The sequence below is a fragment of the Heterodontus francisci genome, chromosome 6 (assembly GCF_036365525.1).
Source record: "Heterodontus francisci isolate sHetFra1 chromosome 6, sHetFra1.hap1, whole genome shotgun sequence".
Lineage (NCBI taxonomy): Eukaryota > Metazoa > Chordata > Chondrichthyes > Heterodontiformes > Heterodontidae > Heterodontus > Heterodontus francisci.
This window is the reverse complement of record NC_090376.1, coordinates 108,705,587-108,714,592: the sequence shown is the minus strand read 5'-3', so window position 1 is coordinate 108,714,592 and position 9,006 is coordinate 108,705,587. Positions and strand designations below refer to the sequence as shown.

Sequence of the window (9,006 nt, the reverse complement as noted above, 5' to 3'; positions counted from 1 at the left end):
GCATGACGTGGCACAGGAGGTGAGCAGCAGAGTGGGGTAGGGTATCTTGCATTTGGATACAGTGCTGAAAGAATTTCAATGATGGTATCATCAGAACAGGAAAGGTCAGCAGCATTTCACATTCAAATGGTAACTCCCATATTCTGAATTCCCCAGCATTCTCCTGCGGAGAGCTCCTCTGATCAACACACCTTACAGCTTCACTCATTTCTCTCTCTCTCTCCTCATATCCCCATCTGAATAACTAACATTGACACTCACCTCCATCTTATTGCCATCTCATACCCACCCCTCATGTCACCCTCCACAAATGTTGTCCTTCCACCCTCCCAAAACAATCCATTTCTCACACTCGTAACTCTCTGCTCTCTCACCTTGCAGGCAAAGAGAGGGCAGAACTCCAAGAGAGGCAGAGAACTGTGATGCCCTCCAGTCTTGGCCATCCTGACCACAGTGGAGGAGGAGGCCATGGAAATCAAAATATTGGTGGAACGCATGGCGATTGGAGCTGGAGAGATGAGGGTCCCTGGTTAAAGAATTAGATATTGTGCGGTCACATGGCACACAACACGCTCATATTGAATTGATGGTACTGTTAACTGAAATATGATCATCCATAAAATTGTGACTTTGAACTATTTCCTCTTGTCAGTTCTAATTCATGTCTTTCATCACCACAGGTCCTTCAAGTTTGAAGTTAGAGTTGGTGCGGGCGGAGGCTGAGGAGTCCTCAGAGGAGGTCACACACTCTGCGGATGCACCGTCACATGACTCATGTGCACCCTCCACCAGCTCAGATACACACATCTCAGTGGGGCCTCCAATGCAGGTAGCTACATTGTCTCATGGTGATCCACTCATCTCAAGTGAGCAAGAGTAGGTGTTGGAGGCAGCAGGCAGAATCATACTGCCTCTGAAGATTTCCTGAGGTCGGGGCCAAAAGCGGATCCCGACCCTGCTGATGATGCTAGGCCGCCCACCTGCGCGATCTTACTGGCGGCAGCCAATTAAGGATGGCAGGCAGAACAGGCAGCTGGCTGGCCCAATGAGGGGGCCTGCAGCATTGTCCTGCTGGCAGCCCTACTGGGGGAGATGGGTGCTGCTGCAGGTCAGGAGAACGTGAGGGTGCCTGAAGATGGCGGGCCCTCAGAGGGTGTGTGAAATTTTTAATTTTATTTATGGTCACAGCTGCCAAGCAGGGGAACCCCTCCACAGGATGATCTACAGCCACAGCTCTGGCCCTGTAGCAGAAACAGCTTGGAAGCCTGATAAATAAAGGAGGCCTCACTGGCATGATAGCCCTGCTGCCGGGAGGCCATCTCCAGGGACCTGCTGGGCTTTGCCTGCAGCATGGGGTTGTCGACCGGCAGTAAGATCCTGGCAATATCCCCAGTATGGCCCCAAGTGGCCAGTTACTTACCACTAATTGGCTGCTGGGCATGTATCCACTTTCATTGCTCAACCTCGTCCGGCAAGATAGCCTGAGGCAGGAATGAGTCAGGTGACATGCTATTCTTCAAATGTCCCCTCTGCGTGGGTGGCATGATCCTACTCAGCCTCTATGCTGGCTTCCACACTATCACAGATCTTCCCTTTAGTTCTTTTCCTCTTCTTCCTTTCCCTGCCTCGTACTTGTTTTAAACTTGTTTCATCTCTAACTTTTTCCAGTTCCGATGAAAGGTCATCAACCTGAAATATTAACCCTGTTTCTCTCTCCACAGACCTGCTGAGTATTACCGGCATTTTCTGTTTTTATTTGAGATAAAATTTACTCAGTTTCTTTTCAACAACAAACCTGAAAAGTTAAACCTATGAGTTTAAGGCAGATACTTTGCTGAAAGGGTGAAAACAGGCACTAAATAGGTGCTGTGCCAATAAGACAGATCTGTTTGAAAGTCTGATTTTAGTGCACGATTTTTGTCCTAATTGTTGATTACCATAATTTGAACTTGCCCGGAGCCGTTAAAACAGAGGCACTTGCAGGTTTTATCACTCAAGCACCGATTAGGTACAATTTTTTTGAGCAGTATATGAGTTTCTCATACCCACTTCCACTGAAGATGTGGAGTGTGCTGGTGGTTGACACACAGCAGCACATTTCAGGGTAGCTCAGTGACAAAGTAAGCGGAAGCACAGGATGCAGAACTGGATATCCTAATGGAGGAGGTCCAGAGAATGAGGGATGGCCTGTACCCGCAGGGGGAAAGGAATCCACCTCGCCCTCCTGTAACTCCTGCCCTCTTTCCTGCACCAGGCATGCTGCTCTGCCTCGCCTCATGTCCTCCTCCCATTCCTCCTGCATACCAAGGGGGACCTCTAGCGAGATGCCGAAATATTTCTTTAGAGCAGTAGGCGACAGTACTGATGGTTGGAGCCTGCTGGAGAGTGGTTTACTCACCGCTGACGAGATGAATCTGCTTAAGCCTCTGTGGGTCATCCAACATGCGGTCTGAACACAAATCGGCCAGGCCAGGATTTCACATTTCTTCGTATTCACCAGCCAGCGAAGCCTAAAACAAACCTGAAAAAAATACAGAGTCATTGGTAGGGAGTGGAGCCAAACTTGGGGCCTGTCACACTCTGCCAAGCCAGTCCAGGGCTTCAGCCTTATTTTTATTTCTACACAGATGGGCCTAAGTTGGAGTTTAAAACCAAAAGTAAAAAAAAAGAGGAATCATGGCAAAGGTACAGGTGAACATTGTGGTATTGATGGTGCTCAACTCATCATCATATTTCAACACTTTTCAGTTTGAAATCACCTTTGAGTCCATCAAAAATGTGTCTGAGGATTTGGGATGGAAAATCATTTATGTGGATTCAGCCAAAAGTCAAGGATATGACCAAGTCTTGGATTCCGTACTTGTAAGACCTGTTCTTGCTTGTCTTTCAGACTGATGCTGCAAATCCTTCCCTCATCCCAGATGTAGATGCAGTTGGAGTACCTGTTGTCTTAATAACTTACACTTACCGAGGTCAAGGCTTCTTTAAGGTTGGCTGTAAATAATGAATAAACTAATCCAGATTTGCGTGAAAATCCTCCTGTGAAAACAAATTTCTCGATGCTTCGGTGAAACATTTTGGCATCAACTCCACCAGTTACAAAGTTCCATATCAACTGAGTTAACAGTAGTGAAAAAACAGATGATTCTGAATACACAAATCCTAATATACAATCCATTCTTTCCATTAGTATAATAAAAGCAAAATACTGCGGATGCTGGAAATCTGAAATAAAAACAAGAAATTCTGGAAATACTCAGCAGGTCTGGCAGCATCTGTGGAGAGAGAAACAGAGTTAACGTTTCGGGTCAGTGACCCTTCTTTGGAACTTTCCACATGTTGCTTTCAGCTTCAAAGGGCTTTAAAGTGACATCAGGGAAAAATAGAAAATAAAGATAAAGCTATATACATTATATCTGAGTGTGTGAAGCATTCACAACAAAATAGATGAATTAATAACAGAAATAGAAATTAATGCGTTTTATCACATAGCTATAATAAAGATCTAGTTGCAGAGTGACCAAAGTTGGGAAATAATATTCCAAGACACCTGACTTTTAAAATTGATAGGCAAAATGGAAAAGGGGGCGGGGGGAGGAGGAGGAGGAGGAGCCCTGATAATAAAGGATGGGATAAAGGCAATAGATGGAGATGATCTTAGCTCAGAAAATCAAGATGTAGAAACAGTTTGGGTGGAGTAAAGGAACAACTAGGAGCAGAAAACATTGGTGGGAGTATTTTTCAGGCCTCCTAACAGTGCTGTCAGGTAACAAAGGTAATACATAATCATTGGGGACATTAATTTTCATATGGACAATGCAAACCAAATTTGGAGTAATAGTGTGGAGCATGAGTTCATGAAATGTGATTAAGATAGTTTTCTAGACCAGTATTTCAAGGAGCCAACTTAGAAACAAGCTATTTTAGAACAGTATCATGCAATGAGAAAGTGTGAATTAATAACCTTGTAGTAAAGAAACCTCTAGGGAATAGTGATCATAATATGGTATAATCTTATATTGAGTTTGAGAGTGATTTAGTTAATTCCAAAACTCTGGTCTTAAATCTGGATAAAGCAAACTATGTAGATATGAGAGGTGAATTGGCTAATGTAGTTTGGGAAACCAGATTAACAGATATAGTGGCAGATAAGCAATGGCAAACATTTAAAGAATTAATTCATAATTTGCAACAAATATACTATCCCTAAAACACTCCAGAGGACAAGTGGTCTATCTGTGGCGAACCTGCAAGGTAGATAGTATAGGATTAAAGGAAGAGGTTAAGGATCAGGAGTATTACAGAATTCAGCAAAGGATGACCAAGAAACTGATAAAGAGAGAGAAAAAAGATCATAAGAGTAAACTGTTAATAAACATAAGAACAGATTATAATAGTTTCTATTGGTATGTAAAAATTAAGAGATTAGCACAGGGGTCCATTACAGGCTGAGATAGGGAAAATTATAATGGGGAATAAGGAAATGGCAAAGGCATTAAACAAATACCTTATACCTGTTTTCACAATAGAAGACACACAAACATTCCAGAAATAATGGAAAACCAAGGGTCTAGTGGAAATGAGGAATTTAGGTATATTCTTAGTATAGAAATAGTACTGGAGAATTAAATGGGACTTAAACACAACAAATCCCTTGGACCTGATGGCCTGCATCATTGGGTTTTAAAAGAGATTGCTTCAGAGCTGGTGGATGCATCAGTTTTGACAGTCTCAAATTCCTTAGATTCTAGAAACATCCCCAATGGTTTGGAAAGTAGCAAATGTAACCTCACTATACAAGAAAGGAGAAAGAGAGAGAACAGGGAAATATTAGGCCAGTTAGCCTGACATCAATAGTAGGGAAAATGCTAGAATCTATTATTAGGAATGTGATAACAGGGCACTTAGAGAATTATAATATGATTAGGCATATTCAACATGGATTTATGAAAGAGAAATTGTGTTTGACAAATCTGTTAGAGTCTTTTGTGGTTGTGACCAATAGGGTAGGTAAGGGGGTATTGGTGGATATAGTGTATTGTAGATTTTCAAAAAGCATTTGATAAAGTGTCACACAAGAAGTTATTACGCAGAGTTAGGACTCATGGTATTAGAAATAATATATTAGAATGGATTGAGGATTGGTGAACAAACATAAAATGGAGAGTCAGAATAAATGGGTCATTTTTGGGTTGGCGGGGTACCACAAGGATCAGCTATTTACAATCTATATCAATAACTTAGACGAGGAGACCGAATGTCAGGTATCCACATTTTCTGATAGCTTTGTTATAGACAGATGGGAAATGATAAGGATGGTTCTCCTATTTCACCTTTCAACTGACCGAAGACAGCATTTTTATTACAATTGTGTTTTAACCCTTGAGATTTTTGATGGCCAATAAACTGACAAATGACAGGTTTTCTCATAGGTTTAAAGAAATACAAAAGTACATTAAACAATACCTGAAAATATTCGCAACTTCACCCATTCACACACGCACACATGCACAAGAAACGATAGAGATTCAAAGATACCATGTATTTAGATCTGATGGTTTAAAAACAGTTTGCTGTGAAACCTTCTTTGTTTCCCAGGAGGAACATTTAAAAGTAATTCAGGCATGTTTCTCCTTTTCCTGGTTCGCTGACGTCAAACTTTAGAAAGTTTCAGAGGGATGGATACTTTGTTACAGACTTCTTTGGTCAAATCTCCATCACAGTTCAATCATTAAAAATCTTGTTACAATTTCTCAGGTCGGGAATTTCATGGGTCACCTTTTGTCTCTGCCTCCAGGTGGTTTAAAGATGGTATTCCGACAGGATCCGTCTTCTTGCTGGGATGGCTCTCTCTCTCTTCCTTCTGGCTTTCAGCTTTTTGCACAATGTCTCTTATTTAAACCCCTTATCAGAGACTTGGTTTCTGTCAGGTGACTGAAGTTTCTCTCCCATTGTGTTTTCATAAATGGTATTTGATGGTGTGGCTATTGTTGGATAATGGATTTGGATGATGCTCATCTCTATGCCATCTTGATAAAGAGGTGTTTTTTCACACCCTTTACCCTGAGTTTGACTCTGGAGTCTCTCTATCTGTCAAGTCATTGTTAGCCCAACCTGTTGAAGTGGGGTAGCCATTAACATTGAGTGGGCAATTTACATGTGTAATGCTTTCTTCAGCACTTGACAAGAAATGACGATTTGTTCCGAGTTCTAGCAGTTACCATGTGTATTCATAATACAGGAGAGGTCACATGACCTTTTACTCCATCTTGTTTTGCGCAAAAGGTATCTGTTTTGAGTTCAATTCATCAGTTCATTTTATAATTCATAATTTCTCCTAGGTAAGCATGACAGTACAAAGTCAGGTAAGAAAATAAGCTGTGAAGAGGACACAAAGAAGGTGCAAAGGAATATAGACAGATTCAGTGAGTAGGCAAGAATATGGCAGATGGAATATAATGTGGGTAGTGGGAGGTTATTCACTTTGGAAAGAAAAATAAAAAAAGCAGAAATTTTTTTAAATGGTGAGAGACTGGAAAATGTTGGTATTCAGAGGGAGCTTGATATCCTTTACATGAATCACAGAAAGTTAAACTGCAGGTGCAGCTAGCAATTAGCAAATGGTATGTTAGCCTTTATTACAAAGCGATTGGAGTATAAGAGTGCAGAAATCTTATTGCAATTGTACAGGGTCTTAGTGAAACGCCACATGGAGTATTGTGTACAGTTTTGATCTCGTAACCTAAGTGGGAATATACGAGCCTTGGGGGGAGTGTAATGAAGATTCACTAGACTGATTCCTGGGATAAGCAGATGAGGAGAGATTGAGTAGGCTGGGCCTATATCCCCTGGACTTTGGAAGAATGAGAAGTGATTCCATTGAAATATATAAAATTCTAAGGAGTTTGTTGGGGAAATTGCTGGGAGAATGTTTACTCTGGCTGGATAATCTAGAATTGGGAGTCATTGTCTCAAAATAAGTGGTCAGACATTTAGGATTGCGATAAGGAGGAAGTTCTTCACTCAAAGGGATCTGGAGCTTTGGAATTCTCTACCCAAGAAAGCTGTGGTGGTGCAGTCTTCAAGAAAACAATAGATTATTGGGTATTAAGGGAATTAATGGATATGGGGAAAGTACGAGAAGGTGAAATTGAGGTAGAATGTCCGCCAAGATCGCATTGATAGGCAGAGCAGTCTTGAAGGGCCAAATGGCCTAATTCTGCCCCTATTATGTTCCTTCCTCCTGGTGACTACTACAAGATATCCAATAAGATTGTGTGAAGGTCCCAGAGAACTTCTGGAATATATGTTGATTGATTGATGGTGAAGTCTTGACCAAGTATCGCATAAAGTCTCCTGATGTATTTCAAAAGTCATCATCAAGTCTCCAGCAGCAAGTGCATAGTAATAGGTGATATATCTTTAAATAGTGCTAAAAATCCTCTGCAATAACCTTTTATTCCCAATCAGCAAGTCACTGGAAGGACAGGGCATTAGGTCAAGTGCTAGCCACCAAAATGCTATGCAACCTACTTAATGAGCACTAGCTGGCAATTGAATAATCCTTCAAGTGGCTGTTCTTCATGCAAGTTTCAACTCCTTTCCTAAGATGGCATCTTCTGTTCAACATGGGATAAACTGGTGTTTCAGCTCAAGACCCCATTTTAGCCATCTAGGGGGCCTGAAGCAGCCCCAGATTGTCTAATCCGCGCCTGATTTTAAATAACTGAAAATGACATTTAAAAACTATACAGAGCCATTTACTAGTTCAATTGGCATACACTAGTCAGTTTTTAAGTAAATCAAATATCCTGTAAAACTTTAAAACTTTTATAACTGCCTACTAATGCCTGTGTGCCTATAAAAACGCTTAATTTTAAGAGCCTCTTTGAAGTGCTGCAAATGGATGCAATTGGTGGCAACTTACTACACTCATTATTTAGATCCAGAGGCATGGCTAGTTTTGTGGGCGGGGACGGCTTCCAGCACAATGTCTTCTAAATCAGCATAAAAAATTGCAGAAACTCAATTGATGCTGGACATAACTTGTGCTGGAAATTTCTCAATTATTTACACTTGTTTGGCTGACTTTTGATCAGCCAGCACAATCTAGCAGAAACTCTATCCCAACATGTAGTTCAATATTCTTCACTTTTTATTGTACAATAATTGGAAAAGTATTTCTTGTACCAAATGTCACCATGATATATCAGGTATTATCCATATAAAGTTCACGTAGCAAATGAACTGGACATATAGCAATACTTACCTTGAGGCAACTTCTGTTTTGATAGTGTTAAGCAGACTCACTTGAATATTAAAAGCAGAATTTGGTTGATATTAAATCCATTTGAGCTGACAGCTTGTGAAATGTCAGAACTGTGACTGGCTTCAAAATGCTTCAAAACAGTAATTTGAAAATATGTACAGAAACTGAATCAGATTTAATTAAATGGGAGGGTGGGGGTGGAGAGCATAAAAGCATATACTATGTTAGGGACTTTTGAGTGTGTGTGAATGTGTGTGTGGTGATTTTATGTGAGTGTGTGAGGGGTGATGTTCGGAAGTACTTCTTCACAAAAACAGGAGTGGAAATCTGGAACTCTCCCCCAAAAAGCTGTTGAGGCTAAGTCAATTGAAAATTTCAAAACTGAGATTGATAGATTTTTGTTAGATAAGAGTATTAAAGGTGATGGAACCAAGATGCGTAAATGGAGTTCAGATACAGATCAGCCCTGGTCTAATTGAATGGTGGATCAGAATTGAGGGGCTGAATGGCCTACTCCTGTTCCTAAGTGTAGGGTGATTTTGTGTATATGTGTGTACGTGTGGGTGAGTTGTGTTAGTCAGAGATGCGGTCACATAATTACTGTATCCCATCATTACTGAAGAGCAGACAGTCATGTGACATGTCACTTTCCTCTCTTTTAAACTGGTGCAAGTTTTGATTGACAAATGCATAGTTGAGACTTATCTGTTCCATAGATGCTCTGATTGGCTACCTTC

General features: G+C 41.0%; 1 pseudogene; it reads left to right on the top strand.

Annotated features, from left to right (window-relative positions):
- Positions 1–2,676: 2,676 nt before the first annotated feature.
- On the top strand, positions 2,677–7,547 carry LOC137371597 (histone chaperone ASF1 pseudogene; annotated as a pseudogene).
- Positions 7,548–9,006: the final 1,459 nt, after the last annotated feature.